The sequence below is a fragment of the Artemia franciscana genome, chromosome 7 (assembly GCF_032884065.1).
Source record: "Artemia franciscana chromosome 7, ASM3288406v1, whole genome shotgun sequence".
NCBI lineage: Eukaryota > Metazoa > Arthropoda > Branchiopoda > Anostraca > Artemiidae > Artemia > Artemia franciscana.
Genome location: NC_088869.1, coordinates 55,845,042 through 55,854,328, shown reverse-complemented (window position 1 = coordinate 55,854,328; position 9,287 = coordinate 55,845,042).

The following is a 9,287-nucleotide window of genomic DNA, read 5'->3' as shown; positions in this document are numbered from 1 at the left end:
ACTTCTCATAAGTGTTCCAACTTTTCGTGTATTACGCGTTGGTGATTCAACAGATTAAATCTGATTTCGCTTTGCCAAAAATGCTACAGATGTTAGATGGGATTTAGATGAGCGCCTTCCGTTATTTAAGAATAACTATTGTCTGGTCATAGCCTGTTTTAGATATCTGTTGATGCACCATTCTGGTAACTTAAATTTGCTGTTACCATTTAAAATTTAGTCTCGCTACTGGATCTTTTACTTTTTGTAAGTAGAGTAAATGCGTACAAGGTGTCCCTTTCTGTAGCTCTTGCATTAAACTTTGATTTTGTTTCGGATCAACGCTGCAGCCTTTTTTTTTCAGTTCTGTGGTCTGTAACAGTTCATGTCAACCTTGTATTTTCAACCGACTTTCAGAAAGCATTTGACCTCATAACTAATTTTCTTGCGGCCACGATCATAAAAGTTATGGGTGTCAGCAAACGTTCTCTAGCTCAACTTCTGTTTTTTTTTTTTTTTTTTTTTTTTTTTTTTTTTTTTTTTTTTTTTTTTTTTTTTTTTTTTTTTTTTAAGTGAATGCAGTGCATACACCCATTGATTCAAGGGGATATTACCTCAGAATGACTAACATAACCTGCTAATCCCTTCAAGGAGCCGAACTTGCCGGTTCTATCTTTATATGCCTGATCAAGTTTGTGCTAGCATATCTTGATGAACGATTCAAAAATGGAGATGAACTCTGTTTTATTTTTAATTGCCCCTCGGCTGAGACCTATCAGTCACTGCTGCAACACACCTCCCTTGGACTTGATATGGGATGTTCAATTTCTTTTGTTGTTAAATTTTTTTATTCCACATTTCCTACTTCATGGTTCATCCGGCTGTGGTATGGCCAAGAGGGAAACTGGGCCAGTAAATCACCGAAATATGAAGCATTGTCAAGTTTTCATATGTTTATGTTTGTTTTCCTTAAGCCCAGTCTACTGTGAGACTTCACTGATATCAATGTTAACGAGAAGTAAGTTGAGCCAATTAAAATTTTTCATGTAGAATTTTTCAGCCAATTAAATAATTCTACAAAAATTCGGAATAATTCAAATTAGCGTTAGTTAAGTCTAGGCATTAGTAAAATGTCACTATGAATTGATCCTTAATTGTACGCTACTTCGTAACACCATCCTGTTTCTGGGTTAAATAACTGCATATACAAGTCCAGTTGGCACTATGTTTGTTTACATTTCATAGTGTATATAACACATATTCCAACTTCGATAAAAATAATAAAAAAAAACTTTGCTATTCAAACACAGCAAGCCTTAACTTTGTTTGGATATTTACCCGAAATCTAATTTATTGAAATAATTTAGATAATTAGTCCTGAATCCAAATGTTTTGCTACAGTTCGGAATTTAAACCCTAATTTATTCATCAGATATTTTCTCGGTTGCGACATCAACCTCATTCATCCTCAGAATAATGACTTTTTGGAGCTACTAATTGCTTACGGAGCAAACCCTGATTCACGTGACAGAGGTGGTTTAACTCCTTTGATGAAGGCCTGTAGAAACCCAAAGGTAAGAGGTACTCATAGAACTTAAAAAAGGGGGGGATGCTGTTAAGGAATTCATGCTACCTAGGCTAGAAAAAAAACAATAAAAAGTCTACCAAAAACGGAGAAGATTATCTAAAATTGCTCTAAAATATATTTCTCTTAATATTTAAAGCATTTAAAGCATTTGACCACATAACTAATTTTCTTGCGGCCACGATCATGAAAGTTATGAGTGTCAGAAAACGTTCTCTAGCTCAACTTCTGAGTAGTATCTCTTGGGGAATTATTATTTTTTTAGTTTTTCTTATTCTTGGGGGTGGGGGGGGGGGGGGTTGTGAGTGGGTTATAGGTCTGGAGGGAGGAGCGGGTTGAAGGGGTTGGGGTGGATAGAGTTGTATTTTGATGGTCGTTTCTACCCTGGGGGTTTTTGAGAGCAGGTGATTGTCTTTTGTTTCTTTTTTATTATTGTTATTTTAATGAGTCCAGGATGCTTCTAGAAACATTTATGTAGTTTTTATTATTATTATTTTTTTTTAATTTAGGATGCCTTTAGGAATGTTTATATAGTTAAGTGCTACGCGTAAGCAAAATCTAAATTTTCCCGAGCATAGTGAATTATATTTTTGTTTATTATGCTAATAAAAGTCAAAAAAGTCGAAGTCACACATTTACTTTCTATTAGACAAATCATTTACTTTCTATTACACAAATCCCCTAAAAAACAACAATGTTTTAAAAACCGCCCCGCTTCGCAAAAAAAGCAAACCCAAATTTTATGACAGGCAAAAAAAGGTAAAGATATCAGCTTTTTCTCCACTGTGCCAAAGAAAGACTCAAAAAAATATTTTGAACAGTAAAAGTTGTTTAAAGATTAAATTTGTTCCGCCTTATTGTGACAGAACAATCCTGAAATACCATTTCGATAGCCTAAAGAAGTTAGGATTTTAAACTTCCCCTCTTTGTTGTTAAGAAATGAAGATTTTTGCCTCCCAGTTGCCTTTTGTGGTAATACGGACAGTTTCCTTTGAAAAATCAAAATTCAATTAAATACTTTAAGGCAGTATACGTCATCATTAAAATCTGATAGAGACCACACAAAGTAACTGATACTTTGTTTCAGACTTGTCTGCAAAAAGAAATAGTATTAACAATTAAAAACTTAAAAATAACTGAACTGTTGAAAACCAATTACAATAAAAAATACCTTTCATACCAACGCCAACCCGAACAAGCAGTCCCAGCCCCAAATCCATCACTACGTAAGGGTGGGTGCGCCCCCACCTGGATCCACCAGTGGCTGCAGAGCACCATCTGGGAGGGGATAAATTTGTCGTTTTGTTAAATTTTTTCGTTGAAAATATCCCTAAAAAGATATTTTAATAAGACACTTTTTAGAAACATGTTTTTCAAATCTAAGGGACGCAGGCAAACCCCACCTCCCAAAATTGACGTCACTGATAATTTAACATGTCTAACATTACTCTATGCAAACGTTTTCATTTTGAATAAAGAAAGAAAACTAAAACAGCTTTTTGTTTATAATGTAGCAAAATAAACAAATAAATCAAATGTTGTAGGAAAAAGTGCTTCGTGTGAAACCCTTGGCACCTTTTACCTTTCCATGTTTATCTGGTGAAAACTTTTCTGTATCAGAATGGAGAAAACGAAAGCCACCTACATCTTTGGGGCACCAACAATCATCAAATTCACGAAAAATTTTGTCTACTGTCACAAGATCTAAACCCTGAAGAGATAAAAGTCTCGTATAAGAACTAATTATACAAATCGTAAATTCATAAGCAATTTATGATGTAAAAACACGTAGTTTTTTTGTTATTTCTAATTCTAAAAGTCAAAACTTAAAACGAGCATCAATTGGCATATGGAAGAGTAGGGGTCCCACCCAGAGAATCTTCTCTTGAGGCTAGTGTGAGGCAAAAATTGGAGCGCATCTAAACCCCGTCCCACGGCCCTTTTTTCTCAAAATCGCCTGACCAAATTTTGAAATAGCCATGTTGTTCAGCATAATTGAAAGACCGAATAACTTTGCCTTTGGAGATATCTTGCCCCCCCTCCACAGTCTCTGGGAAAACAATTAAGTTACAAAATTTGCCCTCTGTTTACATATATTCTTTATTATTGGGGAGTATGCCTACATTTGTTTTTTTTTTTTTGGGGGGGGGGCAAATTTCCTGCTGGTGGGATTTTCCACAGTGATGATTTTCCAAGGGGATGAAAATTTCCAGTGAGTGAATTTTTCAGGGCAAAGTTTAAACTAGGTAAAGAGTGAAAGCGACGGTTTTCAGGAAGCCTATCAGTAGTATAAAGGATCTAAGTGTGTATAAATGATCTAAAGCATTTACGATTGATCAAAAGAGTTTACAAGTTATCTAAAGAATGTACGAGTTATTTAAGGCGTTTATAAATGATCTAAAGCATTTTAAACTCATATATGGCATTTGTTAATGATCTAAAGCGTTTAAAGTGATCGAAAGCATTCATAAATGAACTAAAGTGTTTATAAGTGATCTAAAGGGCTTATAAGTGATCTTTAGCGTTTATAATCAATCTAAAATATTTATACAGGACATTTATAAGGCATTAATTAAAGCTAAGGCTTGTTGATTAAAGCTAAAGCATTTATGACCTTTCTAAATTGTTTATAACTATACTACAGCACTTTTAAACCGCATAAAATATTTACAAGTGAATTCTGATGGGAACATTTAATATGGGGTTTGATCCTTTTCATGACACTTAAAACTGATCTAAACCTTGTATAAGTGGTCTAGAGCGTTTATATTAATACTTTATATCACTTTTAAGTGCTTCGGATTACTTACAAGCGCTCTTTTAAACGCTTATAGCACTTTTAATCAATTGTAAATTTTTTTGGTCACTAATGAACACTATGGATCACTTACAACTCCTTAAAGAAAATTTTGATCACTTGAAACGTTTGGAACTGCCTATAAACAGTTTTGAATGCTTATAAAGGGTTTGAACACTAATACACGCTTAAGAATCATATAAACGCTCTAGATTGCTTATAAATTCTTTAAAACACTAACATGTATCTAAAGAGTAAGATCACTTATACACACCTTAGATTACTTACAAACACCAAAAGTCTCTTTAAACAATTTTGATCACTTGTTAACGCAAATGCTTTATTACGATTATAAGCATTTTTGATCAATTGTGACCATTTTAGAACGCTCATGAACACTTTAGATTACTTATAAGCGCTTTAGATCACTTATAAATACTCCAGATTACTTATAAATGCTTGCTTTAGAACGATTATAAGCATCTTAGATCATCTGTAGCCGCTTCAGATCGCTAATGATTCATACATTAGTTCATGAGTTTAGATTCATACATTATCTCATTTCTTAAGGTTTTATAGAAAACAAATATGTCTTTTCCAGTTTCCAACCACAGATCACTGTTCAAAATTCCATTTACAGATCAATGTGATTTTCCTTCTAAACGCCTGTAAATTTCCGTTTTTCGGATCTACCTCTCGATATTTTTTTCATACTGATATGTTTTTTCATAGTACTATAAACGCTATTGACAACTTATGGACTTTATAGATCTCATGTGAAAATTTTTGATCACTTAAAAACGTTTTGCATATCCTCTAAATGATCTAGAACCCTTATAAAGACTTACGCTTACACCTATACAATCTTTATAAATGCTCTAGATCGCTTACAAGCTCTTTAAAACAAGATTTAAATGCTTATAAATGCTCTACATCATTTATAAATCCTTTTGAGGACTTACGAACACTTTACTTCCCTTATAAACGCTTTATATCAATTTTAAACTCGTTAGATCTGTTTCAAACACTTTAAGTCTCTTTTAAACACTTTACATCACTTCTTTGCTTACAAACTCATACAAAACACTTACAAACTCTTTAAAACAATCCCGAGATCAGTTCTAAACGCTTTAGACTACTTGTAAACGCCAAATCCACTTACATTTTTTCCGATTACTTGTAAGCGCTTTTGAAGATTTATAAATGCCTTAAAACGATTATAAGCACTTTTGATCAACTGTTAACGTTTTAGATCTCTAATAAACACTTTAGATCACTTATCAAGGCTTATAAAATGCTTTTGATTATTCAGATAACGCATAAAAGTTTATATCATTTTTGAACGCTTAAGAACACTTTTAAATGGTTTAAAACAATTATAAACGCTTACACTTTAAATTCTCTTATACATTCTTAAAATTTCTTATAAACACTTTAGATCACTAATAAACGCTTTAGAGCACTTATAAACGGTTGAAATCACAAGTAAACTCCTTATCACAAATAATAATATTAGATTTCATGCTTCTAATCACTTATAAACTTTTGAACCACTTAGTATACTTTAGATCATTTATAAGTGCTTGTATCGCTTATAAATGCTATAGACCATCTATAAACGTTTTAAATGCTTATAGATGCTATACATCATTTATAAATCCTTTTGAGGACTTAAAAACACTTATATCCCTTATAAACGCTTTATATTACTTTTAAACTTGTTATATCTGTTTCAAACACTTTAAGTCACTTTTAAATACTTTAAATCACTTCTTTGCTTTAGATCATTTATAAACACTTCAGACCACCTGTAAACGCATTAGATCAGTTTTAAAGGTCATGAAAAGGATCAATCTTCGGCGAATACAATGTTAATTTTTCCTTCTGAAGGCATTAGTAACTTCTTTAGATCACTTAAAAGTGCTCTAGAATAGTTATGAATGATTTATAATTTATAAACGTTTTAGATCTTTAATAAGGGCTTTAGATCATAAATAAATTCTTCAGATCACTCATAAACGCTTTAGAAAACTTTTTTGCTTTAGATCATTTATAAATACTTTAGATCCATTATAAATGGTTTAGATCAGTTTTAAATGTCATGAAATGGATCAAACTCTCATGAGCCGAATGTTAACGTTTCCTTTCTTAAAGTACGTGTAAACGCTTTAGATCACTTAAAAGCGGTTTAAAATATTTGTAAACCATTTAGAACGGTTGTAGATGCTTTAGATTTCCTAAAAACACTTTAGATTACTAATAAACTCTTTAGTTCACATATAAAGGCTTAAAAATAACTCTTAAACTTCGAATTGAGATCCAATCGCCATGAAGTGGCCATGGTTAATGGGAAAAAAAAAAACAAAAACAAGATAGATAGCCTGAGTCAGAGGCAAAGCTGGCATAAGTGTTTTTCTAATGATGTTATTTTCACTTTTTGATAGATAGTCTTTCATCCATCAATCCCAGGGCAGAAACAAGTGCTTTCAGATCTAAGCATATATAAGGAACTTAAAGCGTTTTTAAGTTTTCGAAAGTGTTTTTAGGTTATCTAAAGCATTTATAAGTGATCGAAATCATTTACAAGCGATCTAAATTAGTTAGAAGTGATCTGAGGTGTTTAAAATAATCTGAAGAGTTTACACGCAATCTAACGCGGTTATAAGCGATTGAAAGAATTAATAAGTGATCTAAAGCGTATATAAAAAATTTAAAGCGTTTGTAAGTGATCAAAAAATTTACAACTATTCTAAAGCATTAACGTGTGCTCTATATTGCTTATAAGCGATTCAAAGTGTTTATAGGTGATATGAAGTGTATATAAGAGATCTAACGCTTTATATCATTTGCAAATGCTTTAGAATAACCTACGTATGTGAAAAAAGTGAGATGTGAAGAAGTTTATACGAAATTTAAAGTGCTTGTATACGATCTAAAGCGTTTAGAAGTAATTATAAAGCGTTTTTAATTGACTAGAATGTTTTTAAATAATCCAAAGCCTTCTTAAGCGATCAAAAGCATTTGCGAGTTATTTTGAATGATATAATGTGTCCATTAGTGATCAAAAACGTTAAAAAATGATCAAAAGTGCTTTTAATCGTTCTAAAGCATTTACAATTCTTCAAAAGCGTTTACAAGAGAGCTAAGTGTTTAAAGTATTTTTCGGCGTTTATAAATGACCTAAATCATTTATAAATGATCTAAAGCGATTATAAGTGATTTAAAGCGTATCAATAGTTTGAAGAGTTTAAACGCAATCTAATACGTTTTACGCTACCAAAAGCATTAGTAAGTGATTTAAATACTTTATAAAGGATCTAAAGTAAGATCTATGTAATAGATGGTACAAGTAAGATTTAAAGTTCGTGATTTAAAAATTTATAACTAATAAAAAGCATTAAAAAGTGTTCTGTAGCGTTTAAAAGTGATCTAAAGTGCTTACAAGTCAAACCCGGCTCAATAGTAACCGAAACTCTAAAAGATAGAATTTTGATACCAATAGTCACATCAAAAGAATCGCATTTTAATGCTGATTTTAAATATATAAGTTGCATCAAGATTAGTCCTACCCATCAACAGCCTTTTTTCAGTTCTGTGGTCTGTAGCATTTCATGTCAACCTTGTACTTTCTGTCGACTTTCAGATATCATTTGACCTCAAAACTAATTTTCTTGCGGCCACGATCATGAAAGTTATGAGTGTCAGCAAACGTTCTCTAGCTCAAGTTCTGTTTATTTAAAAAAAATTTAGTTGAAAAGCGAATGCAGTGCATACATCCATTGATTAAAGCGGACATTACCTCAAAATTACTAACATAACCTGCTGATCCCTACTGATTCAAAAATGGAGATGAACTCTGTTTTATTTTTAAATATTAGTAGCTAATTAAATGATAGAAAAGCAGTTTAGTTATGACCTCCTAGACTCCTTCTTTTACGGTAACAAAGAATATAGACTGACTCTTAATAGCTCCCAATCAAATACCATCACGCTTTGTCCCTTAAAAGAAGCCATCGAGAATCCTTCCCCCTCCCCCCTCAGTGCCTTTTCTAGCTGCTTTGTCATAAAAAAAGCCGTTAGAGTTTTGCTTTTGCCTGAGTGTACGTTTACCAAATAAGTTGATAAGTTAGTAAAAGCTGGCAACGCATCAATCCAAACTCTTGCTGCAATCCACTGATTTGACTGCAATGGCAAGTGTCGAAGCTGCATATATAACCAATGAAAGACCGCACTCAAACACGTCTTGTCTTTTTCGTGTCTCATTCGCCCAGAAAGTCAGCTACTGAAGTGACTAAACTGCATATATTCAGACCTGTTTCGACTGTTTCATTCGATTCATTTAAAGATACAAAAAAAGAAAAAAAACATTACATTAAACCCCAACGAAGAGCAGAGCTAGTAACGTTGGGGCATAGACATAGTACAACATATAAAAGAAATACTACATCACGTCATAATAATCGCGAAAACGCTACAAAAAAAACCTCAGAACATAAAAGCAAAACAACTGAATAAATGCTGGGCAGGAGGGGCATGGGAGTTCATCCCAACAAGGGGACACAAAAGTAAACAGACACGTAAAGAAAAATATTATATATTTTAATATTCCATCATTAATGGTCACTAAACAAAATTGAGTATTTCCATTTTTACAGAAAATCTGGATGAATCAATTGAAGGTTTGGTATTCAGCTTCAATTTTTGGGAAATCAAATGTTTTTGGCACCTAATTGAAAACCTTGACCTTTCAGAACTTACAAAAAGAATTCGGCACGTTTTAAAACGCCGACAAGCTGAATAAGGGGCAAAATCAGTTGATTATTTCCTAGAAATAATTATGAGAATTTTATGTTTGAAAATGTTGTGTGGAAATATTAACTTCTCGTATATGTTAAAATTATGAAAAAAGATATCGCTTTGTTTTTG